Here is a 25,652-nt window from a genome sequence, read left to right on the forward strand (position 1 = left end):
TTTTTTCCCATTTTTTGCAATGCAGTTTTATTGGAGGCCATTTTTAAAATTTAATCGGAGACTTGAAGCGCGCTCAGATGCTCAGGGCCGCGGATTCTGCAGGATCTCCCGCCTGTGTGCTTCAGCTCAGCCACATCCTAGAGGAGGGGTTCCTCTGACATTTTTAAAGTCTATTTTTAGGGTTGGGGATTTAACTCAGTCGTAGAGCACATGCCTAGCAAGCACAAGGCCCTGGGTTCGATCCTTAGCTCTGGGGAAGGAAAAAAAAAAGACAAAATAAAAGTTGTAAAGTCGGGCTGGAAGGATGGCTTAGTGGTTAAGAGCACTGACTGCTCTTCCAGAGGTTCTGAGTTCAAATCCCAGCAACGACATGGTGTCTCACAGCCATCTGTAGTGAGATCTGATGCCCTCTTCTGGTGTGTCTGAAGACAGCTACAGTGTATTTATATATAAGAAATACATCTTTTTAAAAAAAGTTGTAAAGTCTATTTCTGTTTGTTGGTTTGGTTTGGTTTGGTTTGGGATGGGTTTTTTAAGGTTGCTTTGTTGTTTTGGTTTCTGTTGGTTTGTTACGCACATGGTCTCACTGTGTATCCCTGCTGTCCTGAAATCACTGGCTCCTGAGCTCCTGAGCTCCTGAGCTCCTGATTTTGATTGCCTGGCAAGAGCTCTACCACTGAGTTAAATCCCCAACCCCCAAAAGCCTACAGCACCCGGTATCCCAGGTGGTCTCCCATCCACGTACTAAGCATGCCCGACCCTGCTTAACTTCCGAGATCAGACGAGATCGGGCGCGTTCAGGGTGGTATGGCTGTAGGCTCTTCTCACATTTTTTTAAAGGAATATAAAACTATTCATTGACACAGCCAGAATACGGCAGATACATAGGTGAATGCGAGCAACAAACCAGTGAACTGAGCGCAGGACCCCAGTTGAAGAAATCAGAGAAAGGACTAAAAGAGCTTGAAGGGACTTGAGACCCCATATGAACAACAACACCAACCAACCAGAGCTTCCAGGGACTAAACCACAGCAGGACTTAATGGCCAACATCAGCTCTAACCATGATTCTACTTCCACACCAAACAGATTCCATGAATCATAACCTTTTAGTACAGATTTTAACTTCCTACAAAGGAATGGTTCAACCAGAGGAACCTTTACACAGACCAGATGACCCGGACCTGCCTCTGTAGATCAGCTGGCCTCTTAAATCACAGCTCCACCTGCCTCTAGAGTTCTGACATTAAAGGTGCGCACCACCACACTAGGCCAAGTCTTGTTGTTAAATCAAGCTACTACTTTGTTTAATTCCGTTTTCTGAAGGTGGAGTTGGTATGAAAATAAACTACTGTATTTACTTGATAATACATCAATACTGATGGGCTTGCTTTTAAACTATCCAATACATTACAGACTCTGCTTAATCCGAAAGGTTATGGTTTCAGGAAAATGTTCAGGCTGATGGCCTCTCATCAACCTGTGTTTTCACGTTCAGCTCTTTTGAGTATTAAAGGCAAGCTAAAACAGACAGGTTATGTAAGTGTTTTATGCATACACTGCATACAAACAAACGCACACACACACACACTCACACACACACACACACACACAAACCAGAATGGTCCTTCTGTGTCCCAGTTAAAAATAAGTTCTGACTTGAGTCATGACTGTAAAATCTCCCCAGCGTTTAAGAAAAGCTGTTCTTCAAGCCGAGGAAATACAACATGGTGTCAGGTACTCTACTGTTACAGGAAGCAACTACAGAGAGCTCTCACTCGCTCAAAGGAGTCAGTGCCTTTTGACGCAGAACGAAAACCAAAAATCTCCCAACTACTGCCAATGCTTTCAAAACTAGCATATCAGACTTATTTTCATCAGGATGCTATATGTTCCACACTAGTAATTCAAAACCCAAGATCCAGATCATTCATACATATATATACATATATATATATATGTATATATATATATAATATTGTGTATTTATATATGCAAACTATTATTGTACTTCATTTCGGTACAAGAATGCCAAGTCAGCCACTCCTCATAGAAGGCGTTGACAATCTGAGGCCACTTCATATTTGCCTCCTTTGCTTGTCAGCAGCATCTCTCTTCTTCGATTTGCTCTCATCGGATTCACTATCAGATAAAGATGTCCTTTTTGGACCATCGTTTTCTTCTCCAGCTTTTCGAGAATGAAGAAGTGCTTCAATTAATTCTGGACAATCTAAATTTTCTCCTGGTACCCAAGTATTATCGGCATCTGTAAACCCCTTCCACTTCACGAAATAGTTCACTACACAATGGTTCAGTACTTTTTCTACCACAAATTCTTCAGGCTCAGCCTCTTCAACTCTTTTACTCTTTCCATTCTGTTTTTTTTTTTCTCCCATTTTTTCAATGCAGTTTTATTGGAGGCCATTTTTAAAATTTAATCGGAGACTTGAAGCACGCTCAGATGCTCAGGGCCAAGGATTCTGCAGAGTCTCCCGCCTGTGTGCTTCAGCTCAGCCACATCCTAGAGGAGGGGTTCCTCTGACATTTTTAAAGTCTATTTTTAGGGTTAGGGATTTAACTCAGTCGTAGAGCACATGCCTAGCAAGCACAAGGCCCTGGGTTCGATCCTTAGCTCTGGGGAAGGAAAAAAAAAAAGACAAAATAAAAGTTGTAAAGTCGGGCTGGAAGGATGGCATAGTGGTTAAGAGCACTGACTGCTCTTCCAGAGGTTCTGAGTTCAAATCCCAGCAACGACATGGTGTCTCACAGCCATCTGTAGTGAGATCTGATGCCCTCTTCTGGCGTGTCTGAAGACAGCTACAGTGTACTTATATATAAGAAATACATCTTTTTAAAAAAAGTTGTAAAGTCTATTTCTGTTTGTTGGTTTGGTTTGGTTTGGTTTGGGATGGGTTTTTTAAGGTTGGTTTGTTGTTTTGGTTTCTGTTGGTTTGTTACGCACATGGTCTCACTGTGTATCCCTGCTGTCCTGAAATCACTGGCTCCTGAGCTCCTGAGCTCCTGATTTTGATTGCCTGGCAAGAGCTCTACCACTGAGTTAAATCCCCAACCCCCAAAAGCCTACAGCACCCGGTATCCCAGGTGGTCTCTCATCCATGTACTAAGCATGCCCGACCCTGCTTAGCTTCCGAGATCAGACGAGATCGGGCGCGTTCAGGGTGGTATGGCTGTAGGCTCTTCTCACATTTTTTTAAAGGAATATAAAACTATTCATTGACACAGCCAGAATACGGCAGATACGTAGGTGAATGCGAGCAACAAACCAGTGAACTGAGCGCAGGACCCCAGTTGAAGAAATCAGAGAAAGGACTAAAAGAGGTTGAAGGGACTTGAGACCCCATATGAACAACAACACCAACCAACCAGAGCGTCCAGGGACTAAACCACAGCAGGACTTAATGGCCATCATCAGCTCTAACCATGATTCTACTTCCACATCTAACAGATTCCATGAATCATAACCTTTTAGTACAGATTTTAACTTCCTACAAAGGAATGGTTCAACCAGAGGAACCTTTACACAGAACAGCTGACTCGGACCTGCCTCTGTAGATCAGCTGGCCTCTTAAATCACAGCTCCACTTGCCTCTAGAGTTCTGGCATTAAAGGTGCACACCACCACACTAGGCCAAGTCTTGTTGTTAAATCAAGCTACTACTTTGTTTAATTCTGTTTTCTGAAGGTGGAGTTGGTATGAAAATAAACTACTGTATTTATTTGATAATACATCAATTCTGATGGGCTTGCTTTTAAACTATCCAATACATTACAGACTCTGCTTAACCCGAAAGGTTATGGTTTCAGGAAAATGTTCAGGCTGATGGCCTCTCATCAACCTGTGTTTTCACGTTCAGCTCTTTTGAGTATTAAAAGCAAGCTAAAACAGACAGGTTATGTAAGTGTTTTATGCATACACTGCATACAAACAAACGCACACACACACACACACACACACACACACACACACACACACACAAACCAGAATGGTCCTTCTGTGTCCCAGTTAAAAATAAGTTCTGACTTGAGTCATGACTGTAAAATCTCCCCAGTGTTTAAGAAAAGCTGTTCTTCAAGCCGAGGAAATACAACATGGTGTCAAGTACTCTACTGTTACAGGAAGCAACAACAGAGAGCTCTCACTCGCTCAAAGGAGTCAGTGCCTTTTGACGCAGAACGAAAACCAAAAATCTCCCAACTACTGCCAATACTTTCAAAACTATCATATCAGACGTGATTTTCATCAGGATGCTATTTGATCCACACTAGTAATTCAAAACCCAAGATCCAGATCTTTCATATATATATGTATATATATACATATATATACATATATATGATATTGTTTATTTATATATGCAAACAATTACTGTACTTCATTTCGGTACAAGAATGCCAAATCAGCCACTCCTCATAGAAGGCGATGACAATATGAGGCCACTTCATATTCGCCTCCTTTGCTTATCAGCAGCATCTCTCTTCTTCGATTTGCTCTCATCGGATTCACTATCAGATAAAGGTTTCCTTTTTGGACAATCGTTTTCTTTCCCAGCTTTTCGAGAATGAAGAAGTGCTTCAATTAATTCTGGACAATCTAAATTTTCTCCTGGTACCCAAGTATTATCGGCATCTGTAAACCCCTTCCACTTCACGAAATAGTTCACTACACAATGGTTCAGTACTTTTTCTACCACAAATTCTTCAGGCTCAGCCCCTTCAACTCTTTTACTCTTTCCATTCTGTTTTTTTTTTTCTCCCATTTTTTGCAATGCAGTTTTATTGGAGGCCATTTTTAAAATTTAATCGGAGACTTGAAGCGCGCTCAGATGCTCAGGGCCGCGGATTCCTCAGAGTCTCCCGCCTGTGTGCTTCAGCTCAGCCACATCCTAGAGGAGGGGTTCCTCTGACATTTTTAAAGTCTATTTTTAGGGTTGGGGATTTAACTCAGTCGTAGAGCACATGCCTAGCAAGCACAAGGTCCTGGGTTCGATCCTAAGCTCTGGGGAAGGAAAAAAAAAAGACAAAATAAAAGTTGTAAAGTCGGGCTGGAAGGATGGCTTATTGGTTAAGAGCACTGACTGCTCTTCCAGAGGTTCTGAGTTCAAATCCCAGCAACGACATGGTGTCTCACAGCCATCTGTAGTGAGATCTCATGCCCTCTTCTGGTGTGTCTGAAGACAGCTACAGTGTACTTATATATAAGAAATACATCTTTTTAAAAAAAGTTGTAAAGTCTATTTCTGTTTGTTGGTTTGGTTTGGTTTGGGATGGGTTTTTTAAGGTTGCTTTGTTGTTTTGGTTTCTGTTGGTTTGTTACGCACATGGTCTCACTGTGTATCCCTGCTGTCCTGAAATCACTGGCTCCTGAGCTCCTGAGCTCCTGAGCTCCTGAGCTCCTGATTTTGATTGCCTGGCAAGAGCTCTACCACTGAGTTAAATCCCCAACCCCCAAAAGCCTACAGCACCCGGTATCCCAGGTGGTCTCCCATCCACGTACTAAGCATGCCCGACCCTGCTTAGCTTCCGAGATCAGACGAGATCGGGCGCGTTCAGGGTGGTATGGCTATAGGCTCTTCTCACATTTTTTTAAAGGAATATAAAACTATTCATTGACACAGCCAGAATACAGCAGATACGTAGGTGAATGCGAGCAACAAACCAGTGAACTGAGCGCAGGACCCCAGTTGAAGAAATCAGAGAAAGGACTAAAAGAGCTTGAAGGGACTTGAGACCCCATATGAACAACAACACCAACCAACCAGAGCTTCCAGGGACTAAACCACAGCAGGACTTAATGGCCATCATCAGCTCTAACCATGATTCTACTTCCACATCTAACAGATTCCATGAATCATAACCTTTTAGTAAAGATTTTAACTTCCTACAAAGGAATGGTTCAACCAGAGGAACCTTTACACAGAACAGCTGACTCGGACCTGCCTCTGTAGATCAGCTGGCCTCTTAAATCACAGCTCCACTTGCCTCTAGAGTTCTGGCATTAAAGGTGCACACCACCACACTAGGCCAAGTCTTGTTGTTAAATCAAGCTACTACTTTGTTTAATTCTGTTTTCTGAAGGTGGAGTTGGTATGAAAATAAACTACTGTATTTATTTGATAATACATCAATTCTGATGGGCTTGCTTTTAAACTATCCAATACATTACAGACTCTGCTTAACCCGAAAGGTTATGGTTTCAGGAAAATGTTCAGGCTGATGGCCTCTCATCAACCTGTGTTTTCACGTTCAGCTCTTTTGAGTATTAAAAGCAAGCTAAAACAGACAGGTTATGTAAGTGTTTTATGCATACACTGCATACAAACAAACGCACACACACACACACACACACACACACACACACACACACAAACCAGAATGGTCCTCCTGTGTCCCAGTTAAAAATAAGTTCTGACTTGAGTCATGACTGTAAAATCTCCCCAGTGTTTAAGAAAAGCTGTTCTTCAAGCCGAGGAAATACAACATGGTGTCAAGTACTCTACTGTTACAGGAAGCAACAACAGAGAGCTCTCACTCGCTCAAAGGAGTCAGTGCCTTTTGACGCAGAACGAAAACCAAAAATCTCCCAACTACTGCCAATACTTTCAAAACTAGCATATCAGACGTGATTTTCATCAGGATGCTATTTGATCCACACTAGTAATTCAAAACCCAAGATCCAGATCTTTCATATATATATGTATATATATACATATATATACATATATATGATATTGTTTATTTATATATGCAAACAATTACTGTACTTCATTTCGGTACAAGAATGCCAAATCAGCCACTCCTCATAGAAGGCGATGACAATATGAGGCCACTTCATATTCGCCTCCTTTGCTTATCAGCAGCATCTCTCTTCTTCGATTTGCTCTCATCGGATTCACTATCAGATAAAGGTTTCCTTTTTGGACAATCGTTTTCTTTCCCAGCTTTTCGAGAATGAAGAAGTGCTTCAATTAATTCTGGACAATCTAAATTTTCTCCTGGTACCCAAGTATTATCGGCATCTGTAAACCCCTTCCACTTCACGAAATAGTTCACTACACAATGGTTCAGTACTTTTTCTACCACAAATTCTTCAGGCTCAGCCCCTTCAACTCTTTTACTCTTTCCATTCTGTTTTTTTTTTTCTCCCATTTTTTGCAATGCAGTTTTATTGGAGGCCATTTTTAAAATTTAATCGGAGACTTGAAGCGCGCTCAGATGCTCAGGGCCGCGGATTCCTCAGAGTCTCCCGCCTGTGTGCTTCAGCTCAGCCACATCCTAGAGGAGGGGTTCCTCTGACATTTTTAAAGTCTATTTTTAGGGTTGGGGATTTAACTCAGTCGTAGAGCACATGCCTAGCAAGCACAAGGTCCTGGGTTCGATCCTAAGCTCTGGGGAAGGAAAAAAAAAAGACAAAATAAAAGTTGTAAAGTCGGGCTGGAAGGATGGCTTATTGGTTAAGAGCACTGACTGCTCTTCCAGAGGTTCTGAGTTCAAATCCCAGCAACGACATGGTGTCTCACAGCCATCTGTAGTGAGATCTCATGCCCTCTTCTGGTGTGTCTGAAGACAGCTACAGTGTACTTATATATAAGAAATACATCTTTTTAAAAAAAGTTGTAAAGTCTATTTCTGTTTGTTGGTTTGGTTTGGTTTGGGATGGGTTTTTTAAGGTTGCTTTGTTGTTTTGGTTTCTGTTGGTTTGTTACGCACATGGTCTCACTGTGTATCCCTGCTGTCCTGAAATCACTGGCTCCTGAGCTCCTGAGCTCCTGAGCTCCTGAACTCCTGATTTTGATTGCCTGGCAAGAGCTCTACCACTGAGTTAAATCCCCAACCCCCAAAAGCCTACAGCACCCGGTATCCCAGGTGGTCTCCCATCCACGTACTAAGCATGCCCGACCCTGCTTAGCTTCCGAGATCAGACGAGATCGGGCGCGTTCAGGGTGGTATGGCTATAGGCTCTTCTCACATTTTTTTAAAGGAATATAAAACTATTCATTGACACAGCCAGAATACGGCAGATACATAGGTGAATGCGAGCAACAAACCAGTGAACTGAGCGCAGGACCCCAGTTGAAGAAATCAGAGAAAGGACTAAAAGAGCTTGAAGGGACTTGAGACCCCATATGAACAACAACACCAACCAACCAGAGCTTCCAGGGACTAAACCACAGCAGGACTTAATGGCCATCATCAGCTCTAACCATGATTCTACTTCCACATCTAACAGATTCCATGAATCATAACCTTTTAGTACAGATTTTAACTTCCTACAAAGGAATGGTTCAACCAGAGGAACCTTTACACAGAACAGCTGACTCGGACCTGCCTCTGTAGATCAGCTGGCCTCTTAAATCACAGCTCCACCTGCCTCTAGAGTTCTGGCATTAAAGGTGCACACCACCACACTAGGCCAAGTCTTGTTGTTAAATCAAGCTACTACTTTGTTTAATTCCGTTTTCTGAAGGTGGAGTTGGTATGAAAATAAACTACTGTATTTATTTGATAATACATCAATTCTGATGGACTTGCTTTTAAACTATCCAATACATTACAGACTCTGCTTAACCCGAAAGGTTATGGTTTCAGGAAAATGTTCAGGCTGATGGCCTCTCATCAACCTGTGTTTTCACGTTCAGCTCTTTTGAGTATTAAAAGCAAGCTAAAACAGACAGGTTATGTAAGTGTTTTATGCATACACTGCATACAAACAAACGCACACACACACACACACACACACACACACACACACACACACACAAACCAGAATGGTCCTTCAGTGTCCCAGTTAAAAATAAGTTCTGACTTGAGTCATGACTGTAAAATCTCCCCAGTGTTTAAGAAAAGCTGTTCTTCAAGCCGAGGAAATACAACATGGTGTCAAGTACTCTACTGTTACAGGAAGCAACAACAGAGAGCTCTCACTCGCTCAAAGGAGTCAGTGCCTTTTGACGCAGAACGAAAACCAAAAATCTCCCAACTACTGCCAATACTTTCAAAACTAGCATATCAGACGTGATTTTCTTCAAGATGCTATTTGATCCACACTAGTAATTCAAAACCCAAGATCCAGATCTTTCATATATATATGTATATATATATACATATATATACATATATATGATATTGTTTATTTATATATGCAAACAATTACTGTACTTCATTTCGGTACAAGAATGCCAAATCAGCCACTCCTCATAGAAGGCGATGACAATATGAGGCCACTTCATATTCGCCTCCTTTGCTTATCAGCAGCATCTCTCTTCTTCGATTTGCTCTCATCGGATTCACTATCAGATAAAGGTTTCCTTTTTGGACAATCGTTTTCTTTCCCAGCTTTTCGAGAATGAAGAAGTGCTTCAATTAATTCTGGACAATCTAAATTTTCTCCTGGTACCCAAGTATTATCGGCATCTGTAAACCTCTTCCACTTCACGAAATAGTTCACTACACAATGGTTCAGTACTTTTTCTACCACAAATTCTTCAGGCTCAGCCCCTTCAACTCTTTTACTCTTTCCATTCTGTTTTTTTTTTTCTCCCATTTTTTGCAATGCAGTTTTATTGGAGGCCATTTTTAAAATTTAATCGGAGACTTGAAGCGCGCTCAGATGCTCAGGGCCGCGGATTCTGCAGAGTCTCCCGCCTGTGTGCTTCAGCTCAGCCACATCCTAGAGGAGGGGTTCCTCTGACATTTTTAAAGTCTATTTTTAGGGTTGGGGATTGAACTCAGTCGTAGAGCACATGCCTAGCAAGCACAAGGTCCTGGGTTCGATCCTAAGCTCTGGGGAAGGAAAAAAAAAAGACAAAATAAAAGTTGTAAAGTCGGGCTGGAAGGATGGCTTATTGGTTAAGAGCACTGACTGCTCTACCAGAGGTTCTGAGTTCAAATCCCAGCAACGACATGGTGTCTCACAGCCATCTGTAGTGAGATCTCATGCCCTCTTCTGGTGTGTCTGAAGACAGCTACAGTGTACTTATATATAAGAAATACATCTTTTTAAAAAAAGTTGTAAAGTCTATTTCTGTTTGTTGGTTTGGTTTGGTTTGGGATGGGTTTTTTAAGGTTGCTTTGTTGTTTTGGTTTCTGTTGGTTTGTTACGCACATGGTCTCACTGTGTATCCCTGCTGTCCTGAAATCACTGGCTCCTGAGCTCCTGAAATCACTGGCTCCTGAGCTCCTGAAATCACTGGCTCCTGAGCTCCTGAGCTCCTGAGCCCCTGAGCCCCTGAGCCCCTGAGCCCCTGAGCCCCTGAGCCCCTGAGCCCCTGAGCCCCTGAGCCCCTGAGCCCCTGAGCCCCTGAGCTCCTGATTTTGATTGCCTGGCAAGAGCTCTACCACTGAGTTAAATCCCCAACCCCCAAAAGCCTACAGCACCCGGTATCCCAGGTGGTCTCCCATCCACGTACTAAGCATGCCCGACCCTGCTTAGCTTCCGAGATCAGACGAGATCGGGCGCGTTCAGGGTGGTATGGCTGTAGGCTCTTCTCACATTTTTTTAAAGGAATATAAAACTATTCATTGACACAGCCAGAATACGGCAGATACATAGGTGAATGCGAGCAACAAACCAGTTAACTGAGCGCAGGACCCCAGTTGAAGAAATCAGAGAAAGGACTAAAAGAGCTTGAAGGGACTTGAGACCCCATATGAACAACAACACCAACCAACCAGAGCTTCCAGGGACTAAACCACAGCAGGACTTAATGGCCAACATCAGCTCTAACCATGATTCTACTTCCACATCTAACAGATTCCATGAATCATAACCTTTTAGTACAGATTTTAACTTCCTACAAAGGAATGGTTCAACCAGAGGAACCTTTACACAGAACAGCTGACTCGGACCTGCCTCTGTAGATCAGCTGGCCTCTTAAATCACAGCTCCACCTGCCTCTAGAGTTCTGGCATTAAAGGTGCACACCACCACACTAGGCCAAGTCTTGTTGTTAAATCAAGCTACTACTTTGTTTAATTCCGTTTTCTGAAGGTGGAGTTGGTATGAAAATAAACTACTGTATTTATTTGATAATACATCAATTCTGATGGGCTTGCTTTTAAACTATCCAATACATTACAGACTCTGCTTAACCCGAAAGGTTATGGTTTCAGGAAAATGTTCAGGCTGATGGCCTCTCATCAACCTGTGTTTTCACGTTCAGCTCTTTTGAGTATTAAAAGCAAGCTAAAACAGACAGGTTATGTAAGTGTTTTATGCATACACTGCATACAAACAAACGCACACACACACACACACACACACACACACACAAACCAGAATGGTCCTTCTGTGTCCCAGTTAAAAATAAGTTCTGACTTGAGTCATGACTGTAAAATCTCCCCAGTGTTTAAGAAAAGCTGTTCTTCAAGCCGAGGAAATACAACATGGTGTCAAGTACTCTACTGTTACAGGAAGCAACTACAGAGAGCTCTCACTCGCTCAAAGGAGTCAGTGCCTTTTGACGCAGAACGAAAACCAAAAATCTCCCAACTACGGCCAATGCTTTCAAAACTAGCATATCAGACGTGATTTTCATCAGGATGCTATTTGATCCACACTAGTAATTCAAAACCCAAGATCCAGATCATTCATATATATATGTATATATACATATATATATATATAATATTGTGTATTTATATATGCAAACAATTATTGTACTTCATTTCGGTACAAGAATGCCAAATCAGCCACTCCTCATAGAAGGCGATGACAATCTGAGGCCACTTCATATTCGCCTCCTTTGCTTATCAGCAGCATTTCTCTTTTTCGATTTGCTCTCATCGGATTCACTATCAGATAAAGATTTCCTTTTTGGACAATCGTTTTCTTTCTCAGCTTTTCGAGAATGAAGAAGTGCTTCAATTAATTCTGGACAATCTAAATTTTCTCCTGGTACCCAAGTATTATCGGCATCTGTAAACCCCTTCCACTTCACGAAATAGTTCACTACACAATGGTTCAGTACTTTTTCTACCACAAATTCTTCAGGCTCAGCCCCTTCAACTCTTTTACTCTTTCCATTCTGTTTTTTTTTTCTCCCATTTTTTGCAAGGCAGTTTTATTGGAGGCCATTTTTAAAATTTAATCGGAGACTTGAAGCGCGCTCAGATGCTCAGGGCCGCGGATTCCTCAGAGTCTCCCGCCTGTGTGCTTCAGCTCAGCCACATCCTAGAGGAGGGGTTCCTCTGACATTTTTAAAGTCTATTTTTAGGGTTGGGGATTTAACTCAGTCGTAGAGCACATGCCTAGCAAGCACAAGGTCCTGGGTTCGATCCTAAGCTCTGGGGAAGGAAAAAAAAAAGACAAAATAAAAGTTGTAAAGTCGGGCTGGAAGGATGGCTTAGTGGTTAAGAGCACTGACTGCTCTTCCAGAGGTTCTGAGTTCAAATCCCAGCAACGACATGGTGTCTCACAGCCATCTGTAGTGAGATCTAATGCCCTCTTCTGGTGTGTCTGAAGACAGCTACAGTGGACTTATATATAAGAAATACATCTTTTTAAAAAAAGTTGTAAAGTCTATTTCTGTTTGTTGGTTTGGTTTGGTTAGGGATGGGTTTTTTAAGGTTGCTTTGTTGTTTTGGTTTCTGTTGGTTTGTTACGCACATGGTCTCACTGTGTATCCCTGCTGTCCTGAAATCACTGGCTCCTGAGCTCCTGAGCTCCTGAGCTCCTGAGCTCCTGAGCTCCTGAGCTCCTGAGCTCCTGAGCTCCTGAGCCCCTGAGCCCCTGAGCCCCTGAGCCCCTGAGCCCCTGAGCCCCTGAGCCCCTGAGCCCCTGAGCCCCTGAGCCCCTGAGCTCCTGAGCTCCTGATTTTGATTGCCTGGCAAGAGCTCTACCACTGAGTTAAATCCCCAACCCCCAAAAGCCTACAGCACCCGGTATCCCAGGTGGTCTCCCATCCACGTACTAAGCATGCCCGACCCTGCTTAGCTTCCGAGATCAGACGAGATCGGGCGCGTTCAGGGTGGTATGGCTGTAGGCTCTTCTCACATTTTTTTAAAGGAATATAAAACTATTCATTGACACAGCCAGAATACGGCAGATACATAGGTGAATGCGAGCAACAAACCAGTTAACTGAGCGCAGGACCCCAGTTGAAGAAATCAGAGAAAGGACTAAAAGAGCTTGAAGGGACTTGAGACCCCATATGAACAACAACACCAACCAACCAGAGCTTCCAGGGACTAAACCACAGCAGGACTTAATGGCCAACATCAGCTCTAACCATGATTCTACTTCCACATCTAACAGATTCCATGAATCATAACCTTTTAGTACAGATTTTAACTTCCTACAAAGGAATGGTTCAACCAGAGGAACCTTTACACAGAACAGCTGACTCGGACCTGCCTCTGTAGATCAGCTGGCCTCTTAAATCACAGCTCCACCTGCCTCTAGAGTTCTGGCATTAAAGGTGCACACCACCACACTAGGCCAAGTCTTGTTGTTAAATCAAGCTACTACTTTGTTTAATTCCGTTTTCTGAAGGTGGAGTTGGTATGAAAATAAACTACTGTATTTATTTGATAATACATCAATTCTGATGGGCTTGCTTTTAAACTATCCAATACATTACAGACTCTGCTTAACCCGAAAGGTTATGGTTTCAGGAAAATGTTCAGGCTGATGGCCTCTCATCAACCTGTGTTTTCACGTTCAGCTCTTTTGAGTATTAAAAGCAAGCTAAAACAGACAGGTTATGTAAGTGTTTTATGCATACACTGCATACAAACAAACGCACACACACACACACACACACACACACACACACACACACACACAAACCAGAATGGTCCTTCTGTGTCCCAGTTAAAAATAAGTTCTGACTTGAGTCATGACTGTAAAATCTCCCCAGTGTTTAAGAAAAGCTGTTCTTCAAGCCGAGGAAATACAACATGGTGTCAAGTACTCTACTGTTACAGGAAGCAACTACAGAGAGCTCTCACTCGCTCAAAGGAGTCAGTGCCTTTTGACGCAGAACGAAAACCAAAAATCTCCCAACTACGGCCAATGCTTTCAAAACTAGCATATCAGACGTGATTTTCATCAGGATGCTATTTGATCCACACTAGTAATTCAAAACCCAAGATCCAGATCATTCATATATATATGTATATATACATATATATATATATAATATTGTGTATTTATATATGCAAACAATTATTGTACTTCATTTCGGTACAAGAATGCCAAATCAGCCACTCCTCATAGAAGGCGATGACAATCTGAGGCCACTTCATATTCGCCTCCTTTGCTTATCAGCAGCATTTCTCTTTTTCGATTTGCTCTCATCGGATTCACTATCAGATAAAGATTTCCTTTTTGGACAATCGTTTTCTTTCTCAGCTTTTCGAGAATGAAGAAGTGCTTCAATTAATTCTGGACAATCTAAATTTTCTCCTGGTACCCAAGTATTATCGGCATCTGTAAACCCCTTCCACTTCACGAAATAGTTCACTACACAATGGTTCAGTACTTTTTCTACCACAAATTCTTCAGGCTCAGCCCCTTCAACTCTTTTACTCTTTCCATTCTGTTTTTTTTTTCTCCCATTTTTTGCAATGCAGTTTTATTGGAGGCCATTTTTAAAATTTAATCGGAGACTTGAAGCGCGCTCAGATGCTCAGGGCCGCGGATTCCTCAGAGTCTCCCGCCTGTGTGCTTCAGCTCAGCCACATCCTAGAGGAGGGGTTCCTCTGACATTTTTAAAGTCTATTTTTAGGGTTGGGGATTTAACTCAGTCGTAGAGCACATGCCTAGCAAGCACAAGGTCCTGGGTTCGATCCTAAGCTCTGGGGAAGGAAAAAAAAAAGACAAAATAAAAGTTGTAAAGTCGGGCTGGAAGGATGGCTTAGTGGTTAAGAGCACTGACTGCTCTTCCAGAGGTTCTGAGTTCAAATCCCAGCAACGACATGGTGTCTCACAGCCATCTGTAGTGAGATCTAATGCCCTCTTCTGGTGTGTCTGAAGACAGCTACAGTGGACTTATATATAAGAAATACATCTTTTTAAAAAAAGTTGTAAAGTCTATTTCTGTTTGTTGGTTTGGTTTGGTTAGGGATGGGTTTTTTAAGGTTGCTTTGTTGTTTTGGTTTCTGTTGGTTTGTTACGCACATGGTCTCACTGTGTATCCCTGCTGTCCTGAAATCACTGGCTCCTGAGCTCCTGAGCTCCTGAGCTCCTGAGCTCCTGAGCTCCTGAGCCCCTGAGCCCCTGAGCCCCTGAGCCCCTGAGCCCCTGAGCCCCTGAGCTCCTGATTTTGATTGCCTGGCAAGAGCTCTACCACTGAGTTAAATCCCCAACCCCCAAAAGCCTACAGCACCCGGTATCCCAGGTGGTCTCCCATCCACGTACTAAGCATGCCCGACCCTGCTTAGCTTCCGAGATCAGACGAGATCGGGCGCGTTCAGGGTGGTATGGCTGTAGGCTCTTCTCACATTTTTTTAAAGGAATATAAAACTATTCATTGACACAGCCAGAATACGGCAGATACATAGGTGAATGCGAGCAACAAACCAGTTAACTGAGCGCAGGACCCCAGTTGAAGAAATCAGAGAAAGGACTAAAAGAGCTTGAAGGGACTTGAGACCCCATATGAACAACAACACCAACCAACCAGAGCTTCCAGGGACTAAACCACAGCAGGACTTAATGGCCAACATCAGCTCTAACCATGATTCTACTTCCACATCTAACAGATTCCATGAATCATAACCTTTTAGTACAGATTTTAACTTCCTACAAAGGAATGGTTCAACCAGAGGAACCTTTACACAGAACAGCTGACTCGGACCTGCCTCTGTAGATCAGCTGGCCTCTTAAATCACAGCTCCACCTGCCTCTAGAGTTCTGGCATTAAAGGTGCACACCACCACACTAGGCCAAGTCTTGTTGTTAAATCAAGCTACTACTTTGTTTAATTCCGTTTTCTGAAGGTGGAGTTGGTATGAAAATAAACTACTGTATTTATTTGATAATACATCAATTCTGATGGGCTTGCTTTTAAACTATCCAATACATTACAGACTCTGCTTAACCCGAAAGGTTATGGTTTCAGGAAAATGTTCAGGCTGATGGCCTCTCATCAACCTGTGTTTTCACGTTCAGCTCTTTTGAGTATTAAAAGCAAGCTAAAACAGACAGGTTATGTAAGTGTTTTATGCATACACTGCATACAAACAAACGCACACACACACACACACACACACACACACACACACACACACACACAAACCAGAATGGTCCTTCTGTGTCCCAGTTAAAAATAAGTTCTGACTTGAGTCATGACTGTAAAATCTCCCCAGTGTTTAAGAAAAGCTGTTCTTCAAGCCGAGGAAATACAACATGGTGTCAAGTACTCTACTGTTACAGGAAGCAACTACAGAGAGCTCTCACTCGCTCAAAGGAGTCAGTGCCTTTTGACGCAGAACGAAAACCAAAAATCTCCCAACTACGGCCAATGCTTTCAAAACTAGCATATCAGACGTGATTTTCATCAGGATGCTATTTGATCCACACTAGTAATTCAAAACCCAAGATCCAGATCATTCATATATATATGTATATATACATATATATATATATAATATTGTGTATTTATATATGCAAACAATTATTGTACTTCATTTCGGTACAAGAATGCCAAATCAGCCACTCCTCATAGAAGGCGATGACAATCTGAGGCCACTTCATATTCGCCTCCTTTGCTTATCAGCAGCATTTCTCTTTTTCGATTTGCTCTCATCGGATTCACTATCAGATAAAGATTTCCTTTTTGGACAATCGTTTTCTTTCCCAGCTTTTCGAGAATGAAGAAGTGCTTCAATTAATTCTGGACAATCTAAATTTTCTCCTGGTACCCAAGTATTATCGGCATCTGTAAACCCCTTCCACTTCACGAAATAGTTCACTACACAATGGTTCAGTACTTTTTCTACCACAAATTCTTCAGGCTCAGCCCCTTCAACTCTTTTACTCTTTCCATTCTGTTTTTTTTTTCTCCCATTTTTTGCAATGCAGTTTTATTGGAGGCCATTTTTAAAATTTAATCGGAGACTTGAAGCGCGCTCAGATGCTCAGGGCTGCGGATTCCTCAGAGTCTCCCGCCTGTGTGCTTCAGCTCAGCCACATCCTAGAGGAGGGGTTCCTCTGACATTTTTAAAGTCTATTTTTAGGGTTGGGGATTTAACTCAGTCATAGAGCACATGCCTAGCAAGCACAAGGTCCTGGGTTCGATCCTAAGCTCTGGGGAAGGAAAAAAAAAAGACAAAATAAAAGTTGTAAAGTCGGGCTGGAAGGATGGCTTAGTGGTTAAGAGCACTGACTGCTCTTCCAGAGGTTCTGAGTTCAAATCCCAGCAACGACATGGTGTCTCACAGCCATCTGTAGTGAGATCTAATGCCCTCTTCTGGTGTGTCTGAAGACAGCTACAGTGTACTTATATATAAGAAATACATCTTTTTAAAAAAAGTTGTAAAGTCTATATCTGTTTGTTGGTTTGGTTTGGTTAGGGATGGGTTTTTTAAGGTTGCTTTGTTGTTTTGGTTTCTGTTGGTTTGTTACGCACATGGTCTCACTGTGTATCCCTGCTGTCCTGAAATCACTGGCTCCTGAGCTCCTGAGCTCCTGAGCTCCTGAGCCCCTGAGCCCCTGAGCCCCTGAGCCCCTGAGCCCCTGAGCCCCTGAGCCCCTGAGCCCCTGAGCCCCTGAGCCCCTGAGCTCCTGACTTTGATTGCCTGGCAAGAGCTCTACCACTGAGTTAAATCCCCAACCCCCAAAAGCCTACAGCACCCGGTATCCCAGGTGGTCTCCCATCCACGTACTAAGCATGCCTGACCCTGCTTAGCTTCCGAGATCAGACGAGATCGGGCGTGTTCAGGGTGGTATGGCTGTAGGCTCTTCTCACATTTTTTTTAAAGGAATATAAAACTATTCATTGACACAGCCAGAATACGGCAGATACATAGGTGAATGCGAGCAACAAACCAGTTAACTGAGCGCAGGACCCCAGTTGAAGAAATCAGAGAAAGGACTAAAAGAGCTTGAAGGGACTTGAGACCCCATATGAACAACAACACCAACCAACCAGAGCTTCCAGGGACTAAACCACAGCAGGACTTAATAGCCAACATCAGCTCTAACCATGATTCTACTTCCACATCTAACAGATTCCATGAATCATAACCTTTTAGTACAGATTTTAACTTCCTACAAAGGAATGGTTCAACCAGAGGAACCTTTACACAGAACAGCTGACTCGGACCTGCCTCTGTAGATCAGCTGGCCTCTTAAATCACAGCTCCACCTGCCTCTAGAGTTCTGGCATTAAAGGTGCACACCACCACACTAGGCCAAGTCTTGTTGTTAAATCAAGCTACTACTTTGTTTAATTCCGTTTTCTGAAGGTGGAGTTGGTATGAAAATAAACTACTGTATTTATTTGATAATACATCAATTCTGATGGGCTTGCTTTTAAACTATCCAATACATTACAGACTCTGCTTAACCCGAAAGGTTATGGTTTCAGGAAAATGTTCAGGCTGATGGCCTCTCATCAACCTGTGTTTTCACGTTCAGCTCTTTTGAGTATTAAAAGCAAGCTAAAACAGACAGGTTATGTAAGTGTTTTATGCATACACTGCATACAAACAAACGCACACACACACACACACACACACACACACACACACAAACCAGAATGGTCCTTCTGTGTCCCAGTTAAAAATAAGTTCTGACTTGAGTCATGACTGTAAAATCTCCCCAGTGTTTAAGAAAAGCTGTTCTTCAAGCCGAGGAAATACAACATGGTGTCAAGTACTCTACTGTTACAGGAAGCAACTACAGAGAGCTCTCACTCGCTCAAAGGAGTCAGTGCCTTTTGACGCAGAATGAAAACCAAAAAACTCCCAACTACGGCCAATGCTTTCAAAACTAGCATATCAGACGTGATTTTCATCAGGATGCTATTTGATCCACACTAGTAATTCAAAACCCAAGATCCAGATCATTCATATATATATGTATATATACATATATATATATAATATTGTGTATTTATATATGCAAACAATTATTGTACTTCATTTCGGTACAAGAATGCCAAATCAGCCACTCCTCATAGAAGGCGATGACAATCTGAGGCCACTTCATATTCGCCTCCTTTGCTTATCAGCAGCATCTCTCTTTTTCGATTTGCTCTCATCGGATTCACTATCAGATAAAGATTTCCTTTTTGGACAATCGTTTTCTTTCCCAGCTTTTCGAGAATGAAGAAGTGCTTCAATTAATTCTGGACAATCTAAATTTTCTCCTGGTACCCAAGTATTATCGGCATCTGTAAACCCCTTCCACTTCACGAAATAGTTCACTACACAATGGTTCAGTACTTTTTCTACCACAAATTCTTCAGGCTCAGCCCCTTCAACTCTTTTACTCTTTCCATTCTGTTTTTTTTTTCTCCCATTTTTTGCAATGCAGTTTTATTGGAGGCCATTTTTAAAATTTAATCGGAGACTTGAAGCGCGCTCAGATGCTCAGGGCCGCGGATTCCTCAGAGTCTCCCGCCTGTGTGCTTCAGCTCAGCCACATCCTAGAGGAGGGGTTCCTCTGACATTTTTAAAGTCTATTTTTAGGGTTGGGGATTTAACTCAGTCGTAGAGCACATGCCTAGCAAGCACAAGGTCCTGGGTTCGATCCTAAGCTCTGGGGAAGGAAAAAAAAAAAGACAAAATAAAAGTTGTAAAGTCGGGCTGGAAGGATGGCTTAGTGGTTAAGAGCACTGACTGCTCTTCCAGAGGTTCTGAGTTCAAATCCCAGCAACGACATGGTGTCTCACAGCCATCTGTAGTGCCATCTAATGCCCTCTTCTGGTGTGTCTGAAGACAGCTACAGTGGACTTATATATAAGAAATACATCTTTTTAAAAAAAGTTGTAAAGTCTATTTCTGTTTGTTGGTTTGGTTTGGTTAGGGATGGGTTTTTTAAGGTTGCTTTGTTGTTTTGGTTTCTGTTGGTTTGTTACGCACATGGTCTCACTGTGTATCCCTGCTGTCCTGAAATCACTGGCTCCTGAGCTCCTGAGCTCCTGAGCTCCTGAGCTCCTGAGCTCCTGAGCCCCTGAGCCCCTGAGCCCCTGAGCCCCTGAGCCCCTGAGCCCCTGAGCCCCTGAGCTCCTGATTTTGATTGCCTGGCAAGAGCTCTACCACTGAGTTAAATCCCCAACCCCCAAAAGCCTACAGCACCCGGTATCCCAGGTGGTCTCCCATCCACGTACTAAGCATGCCCGACCCTGCTTAGCTTCCGAGATCAGACGAGATCGGGCGCGTTCAGGGTGGTATGGCTGTAGGCTCTTCTCACATTTTTTTAAAGGAATATAAAACTATTCATTGACACAGCCAGAATACGGCAGATACATAGGTGAATGCGAGCAACAAACCAGTTAACTGAGCGCAGGACCCCAGTTGAAGAAATCAGAGAAAGGACTAAAAGAGCTTGAAGGGACTTGAGACCCCATATGAACAACAACACCAACCAACCAGAGCTTCCAGGGACTAAACCACAGCAGGACTTATTGGCCAACATCAGCTCTAACCATGATTCTACTTCCACATCTAACAGATTCCATGAATCATAACCTTTTAGTACAGATTTTAACTTCCTACAAAGGAATGGTTCAACCAGAGGAACCTTTACACAGAACAGCTGACTCGGACCTGCCTCTGTAGATCAGCTGGCCTCTTAAATCACAGCTCCACCTGCCTCTAGAGTTCTGGCATTAAAGGTGCACACCACCACACTAGGCCAAGTCTTGTTGTTAAATCAAGCTACTACTTTGTTTAATTCCGTTTTCTGAAGGTGGAGTTGGTATGAAAATAAACTACTGTATTTATTTGATAATACATCAATTCTGATGGGCTTGCTTTTAAACTATCCAATACATTACAGACTCTGCTTAACCCGAAAGGTTATGGTTTCAGGAAAATGTTCAGGCTGATGGCCTCTCATCAACCTGTGTTTTCACGTTCAGCTCTTTTGAGTATTAAAAGCAAGCTAAAACAGACAGGTTATGTAAGTGTTTTATGCATACACTGCATACAAACAAACGCACACACACACACACACACACACACACACACACACACACATACACAAACCAGAATGGTCCTTCTGTGTCCCAGTTAAAAATAAGTTCTGACTTGAGTCATGACTGTAAAATCTCCCCAGTGTTTAAGAAAAGCTGTTCTTCAAGCCGAGGAAATACAACATGGTGTCAAGTACTCTACTGTTACAGGAAGCAACTACAGAGAGCTCTCACTCGCTCAAAGGAGTCAGTGCCTTTTGACGCAGAACGAAAACCAAAAATCTCCCAACTACGGCCAATGCTTTCAAAACTAGCATATCAGACGTGATTTTCATCAGGATGCTATTTGATCCACACTAGTAATTCAAAACCCAAGATCCAGATCATTCATATATATATGTATATATACATATATATATATATAATATTGTGTATTTATATATGCAAACAATTATTGTACTTCATTTCGGTACAAGAATGCCAAATCAGCCACTCCTCATAGAAGGCGATGACAATCTGAGGCCACTTCATATTCGCCTCCTTTGCTTATCAGCAGCATCTCTCTTTTTCGATTTGCTCTCATCGGATTCACTATCAGATAAAGATTTCCTTTTTGGACAATCGTTTTCTTTCCCAGCTTTTCGAGAATGAAGAAGTGCTTCAATTAATTCTGGACAATCTAAATTTTCTCCTGGTACCCAAGTATTATCGGCATCTGTAAACCCCTTCCACTTCACGAAATAGTTCACTACACAATGGTTCAGTACTTTTTCTACCACAAATTCTTCAGGCTCAGCCCCTTCAACTCTTTTACTCTTTCCATTCTGTTTTTTTTTTTTCTCCCATTTTTTGCAATGCAGTTTTATTGGAGGCCATTTTTAAAATTTAATCGGAGACTTGAAGCGCGCTCAGATGCTCAGGGCCGCGGATTCCTCAGAGTCTCCCGCCTGTGTGCTTCAGCTCAGCCACATCCTAGAGGAGGGGTTCCTCTGACATTTTTAAAGTCTATTTTTAGGGTTGGGGATTTAACTCAGTCGTAGAGCACATGCCTAGCAAGCACAAGGTCCTGGGTTCGATCCTAAGCTCTGGGGAAGGAAAAAAAAAAGACAAAATAAAAGTTGTAAAGTCGGGCTGGAAGGATGGCTTAGTGGTTAAGAGCACTGACTGCTCTTCCAGAGGTTCTGAGTTCAAATCCCAGCAACGACATGGTGTCTCACAGCCATCTGTAGTGCCATCTAATGCCCTCTTCTGGTGTGTCTGAAGACAGCTACAGTGTACTTATATATAAGAAATACATCTTTTTAAAAAAAGTTGTAAAGTCTATTTCTGTTTGTTGGTTTGGTTTGGTTAGGGATGGGTTTTTTAAGGTTGCTTTGTTTTGGTTTCTGTTGGTTTGTTACGCACATGGTCTCACTGTGTATCCCTGCTGTCCTGAAATCACTGGCTCCTGAGCTCCTGAGCTCCTGAGCTCCTGAGCTCCTGAGCCCCTGAGCCCCTGAGCCCCTGAGCCCCTGAGCCCCTGAGCCCCTGAGCTCCTGATTTTGATTGCCTGGCAAGAGCTCTACCACTGAGTTAAATCCCCAACCCCCAAAAGCCTACAGCACCCGGTATCCCAGGTGGTCTCCCATCCACGTACTAAGCATGCCCGACCCTGCTTAGCTTCCGAGATCAGACGAGATCGGGCGCGTTCAGGGTGGTATGGCTGTAGGCTCGTCTCACATTTTTTTAAAGGAATATAAAACTATTCATTGACACAGCCAGAATACGGCAGATACATAGGTGAATGCGAGCAACAAACCAGTTAACTGAGCGCAGGACCCCAGTTGAAGAAATCAGAGAAAGGACTAAAAGAGCTTGAAGGGACTTGTGACCCCATATGAACAACAACACCAACCAACCAGAGCTTCCAGGGACTAAACCACAGCAGGACTTAATGGCCAACATCAGCTCTAACCATGATTCTACTTCCACATCTAACAGATTCCATGAATCATAACCTTTTAGTACAGATTTTAACTTCCTACAAAGGAATGGTTCAACCAGAGGAACCTTTACACAGAACAGCTGACTCGGACCTGCCTCTGTAGATCAGCTGGCCTCTTAAATCACAGCTCCACCTGCCTCTAGAGTTCTGGCATTAAAGGTGCACACCACCACACTAGGCCAAGTCTTGTTGTTAAATCAAGCTACTACTTTGTTTAATTCCGTTTTCTGAAGGTGGAGTTGGTATGAAAATAAACTACTGTATTTATTTGATAATACATCAATTCTGATGGGCTTGCTTTTAAACTATCCAATACATTACAGACTCTGCTTAACCCGAAAGGTTATGGTTTCAGGAAAATGTTCAGGCTGATGGCCTCTCATCAACCTGTGTTTTCACGTTCAGCTCTTTTGAGTATTAAAAGCAAGCTAAAACAGACAGGTTATGTAAGTGTTTTATGCATACACTGCATACAAACAAACGCACACACACACACACACACACACACACACACACACAAACCAGAATGGTCCTTCTGTGTCCCAGTTAAAAATAAGTTCTGACTTGAGTCATGACTGTAAAATCTCCCCAGTGTTTAAGAAAAGCTGTTCTTCAAGCCGAGGAAATACAACATGGTGTCAAGTACTCTACTGTTACAGGAAGCAACTACAGAGAGCTCTCACTCGCTCAAAGGAGTCAGTGCCTTTTGACGCAGAACGAAAACCAAAAATCTCCCAACTACGGCCAATGCTTTCAAAACTAGCATATCAGACGTGATTTTCATCAGGATGCTATTTGATCCACACTAGTAATTCAAAACCCAAGATCCAGATCATTCATATATATATGTATATATACATATATATATAATATTGTGTATTTATATATGCAAACAATTATTGTACTTCATTTCGGTACAAGAATGCCAAATCAGCCACTCCTCATAGAAGGCGATGACAATCTGAGGCCACTTCATATTCGCCTCCTTTGCTTATCAGCAGCATCTCTCTTTTTCGATTTGCTCTCATCGGATTCACTATCAGATAAAGATTTCCTTTTTGGACAATCGTTTTCTTTCCCAGCTTTTCGAGAATGAAGAAGTGCTTCAATTAATTCTGGACAATCTAAATTTTCTCCTGGTACCCAAGTATTATCGGCATCTGTAAACCCCTTCCACTTCACGAAATAGTTCACTACACAATGGTTCAGTACTTTTTCTACCACAAATTCTTCAGGCTCAGCCCCTTCAACTCTTTTACTCTTTCCATTCTGTTTTTTTTTTTTTCTCCCATTTTTTGCAATGCAGTTTTATTGGAGGCCATTTTTAAAATTTAATCGGAGACTTGAAGCGCGCTCAGATGCTCAGGGCCGCGGATTCCTCAGAGTCTCCCGCCTGTGTGCTTCAGCTCAGCCACATCCTAGAGGAGGGGTTCCTCTGACATTTTTAAAGTCTATTTTTAGGGTTGGGGATTTAACTCAGTCGTAGAGCACATGCCTAGCAAGCACAAGGTCCTGGGTTCGATCCTAAGCTCTGGGGAAGGAAAAAAAAAAGACAAAATAAAAGTTGTAAAGTCGGGCTGGAAGGATGGCTTAGTGGTTAAGAGCACTGACTGCTCTTCCAGAGGTTCTGAGTTCAAATCCCAGCAACGACATGGTGTCTCACAGCCATCTGTAGTGCCATCTAATGCCCTCTTCTGGTGTGTCTGAAGACAGCTACAGTGTACTTATATATAAGAAATACATCTTTTTAAAAAAAGTTGTAAAGTCTATTTCTGTTTGTTGGTTTGGTTTGGTTAGGGATGGGTTTTTTAAGGTTGCTTTGTTTTGGTTTCTGTTGGTTTGTTACGCACATGGTCTCACTGTGTATCCCTGCTGTCCTGAAATCACTGGCTCCTGAGCTCCTGAGCTCCTGAGCTCCTGAGCTCCTGAGCTCCTGAGCCCCTGAGCCCCTGAGCCCCTGAGCCCCTGAGCCCCTGAGCCCCTGAGCTCCTGATTTTGATTGCCTGGCAAGAGCTCTACCACTGAGTTAAATCCCCAACCCCCAAAAGCCTACAGCACCCGGTATCCCAGGTGGTCTCCCATCCACGTACTAAGCATGCCCGACCCTGCTTAGCTTCCGAGATCAGACGAGATCGGGCGCGTTCAGGGTGGTATGGCTGTAGGCTCTTCTCACATTTTTTTAAAGGAATATAAAACTATTCATTGACACAGCCAGAATACGGCAGATACATAGGTGAATGCGAGCAACAAACCAGTTAACTGAGCGCAGGACCCCAGTTGAAGAAATCAGAGAAAGGACTAAAAGAGCTTGAAGGGACTTGAGACCCCATATGAACAACAACACCAACCAACCAGAGCTTCCAGGGACTAAACCACAGCAGGACTTAATGGCCAACATCAGCTCTAACCATGATTCTACTTCCACATCTAACAGATTCCATGAATCATAACCTTTTAGTACAGATTTTAACTTCCTACAAAGGAATGGTTCAACCAGAGGAACCTTTACACAGAACAGCTGACTCGGACCAGCCTCTGTAGATCAGCTGGCCTCTTAAATCACA

The 25,652-nt window shown here is 42.7% G+C and overlaps 7 non-coding genes and 4 pseudogenes across 7 annotated transcripts; all 11 read right to left on the reverse strand.

The window, feature by feature from the left end:
* Positions 1–701: 701 nt before the first annotated feature.
* On the reverse strand, positions 702–819 carry LOC120096025 (5S ribosomal RNA). The gene has a single exon (XR_005492113.1). It is a non-coding gene; the product is annotated as a 5S ribosomal RNA (ribosomal RNA).
* A 2,259-nt stretch (positions 820–3,078) lies between these two features.
* LOC120096044 (5S ribosomal RNA) lies at positions 3,079–3,196 on the reverse strand (annotated as a pseudogene).
* Positions 3,197–5,471: 2,275 nt separating this feature from the next.
* Positions 5,472–5,589, reverse strand: LOC120096024 (5S ribosomal RNA; annotated as a pseudogene).
* A 2,271-nt stretch (positions 5,590–7,860) lies between these two features.
* LOC120096026 (5S ribosomal RNA) lies at positions 7,861–7,978 on the reverse strand (annotated as a pseudogene).
* A 2,405-nt stretch (positions 7,979–10,383) lies between these two features.
* On the reverse strand, positions 10,384–10,501 carry LOC120096057 (5S ribosomal RNA). The gene has a single exon (XR_005492116.1). It is a non-coding gene; the product is annotated as a 5S ribosomal RNA (ribosomal RNA).
* A 2,384-nt stretch (positions 10,502–12,885) lies between these two features.
* On the reverse strand, positions 12,886–13,003 carry LOC120096068 (5S ribosomal RNA). The gene has a single exon (XR_005492117.1). It is a non-coding gene; the product is annotated as a 5S ribosomal RNA (ribosomal RNA).
* A 2,332-nt stretch (positions 13,004–15,335) lies between these two features.
* On the reverse strand, positions 15,336–15,453 carry LOC120096079 (5S ribosomal RNA). The gene has a single exon (XR_005492118.1). It is a non-coding gene; the product is annotated as a 5S ribosomal RNA (ribosomal RNA).
* A 2,350-nt stretch (positions 15,454–17,803) lies between these two features.
* Positions 17,804–17,921, reverse strand: LOC120096045 (5S ribosomal RNA; annotated as a pseudogene).
* Positions 17,922–20,253: 2,332 nt separating this feature from the next.
* LOC120096087 (5S ribosomal RNA) lies at positions 20,254–20,371 on the reverse strand. The gene has a single exon (XR_005492124.1). It is a non-coding gene; the product is annotated as a 5S ribosomal RNA (ribosomal RNA).
* A 2,325-nt stretch (positions 20,372–22,696) lies between these two features.
* LOC120096098 (5S ribosomal RNA) lies at positions 22,697–22,814 on the reverse strand. Its single transcript, XR_005492130.1, has one exon. It is a non-coding gene; the product is annotated as a 5S ribosomal RNA (ribosomal RNA).
* Positions 22,815–25,134: 2,320 nt separating this feature from the next.
* On the reverse strand, positions 25,135–25,252 carry LOC120096109 (5S ribosomal RNA). Its single transcript, XR_005492138.1, has one exon. It is a non-coding gene; the product is annotated as a 5S ribosomal RNA (ribosomal RNA).
* Between the last annotated feature and the right edge of the window lie 400 nt (positions 25,253–25,652).

The sequence above is a fragment of the Rattus norvegicus genome, chromosome 12 (genome assembly GCF_036323735.1).
Source record: "Rattus norvegicus strain BN/NHsdMcwi chromosome 12, GRCr8, whole genome shotgun sequence".
Taxonomy (NCBI): Eukaryota; Metazoa; Chordata; class Mammalia; order Rodentia; family Muridae; genus Rattus; species Rattus norvegicus.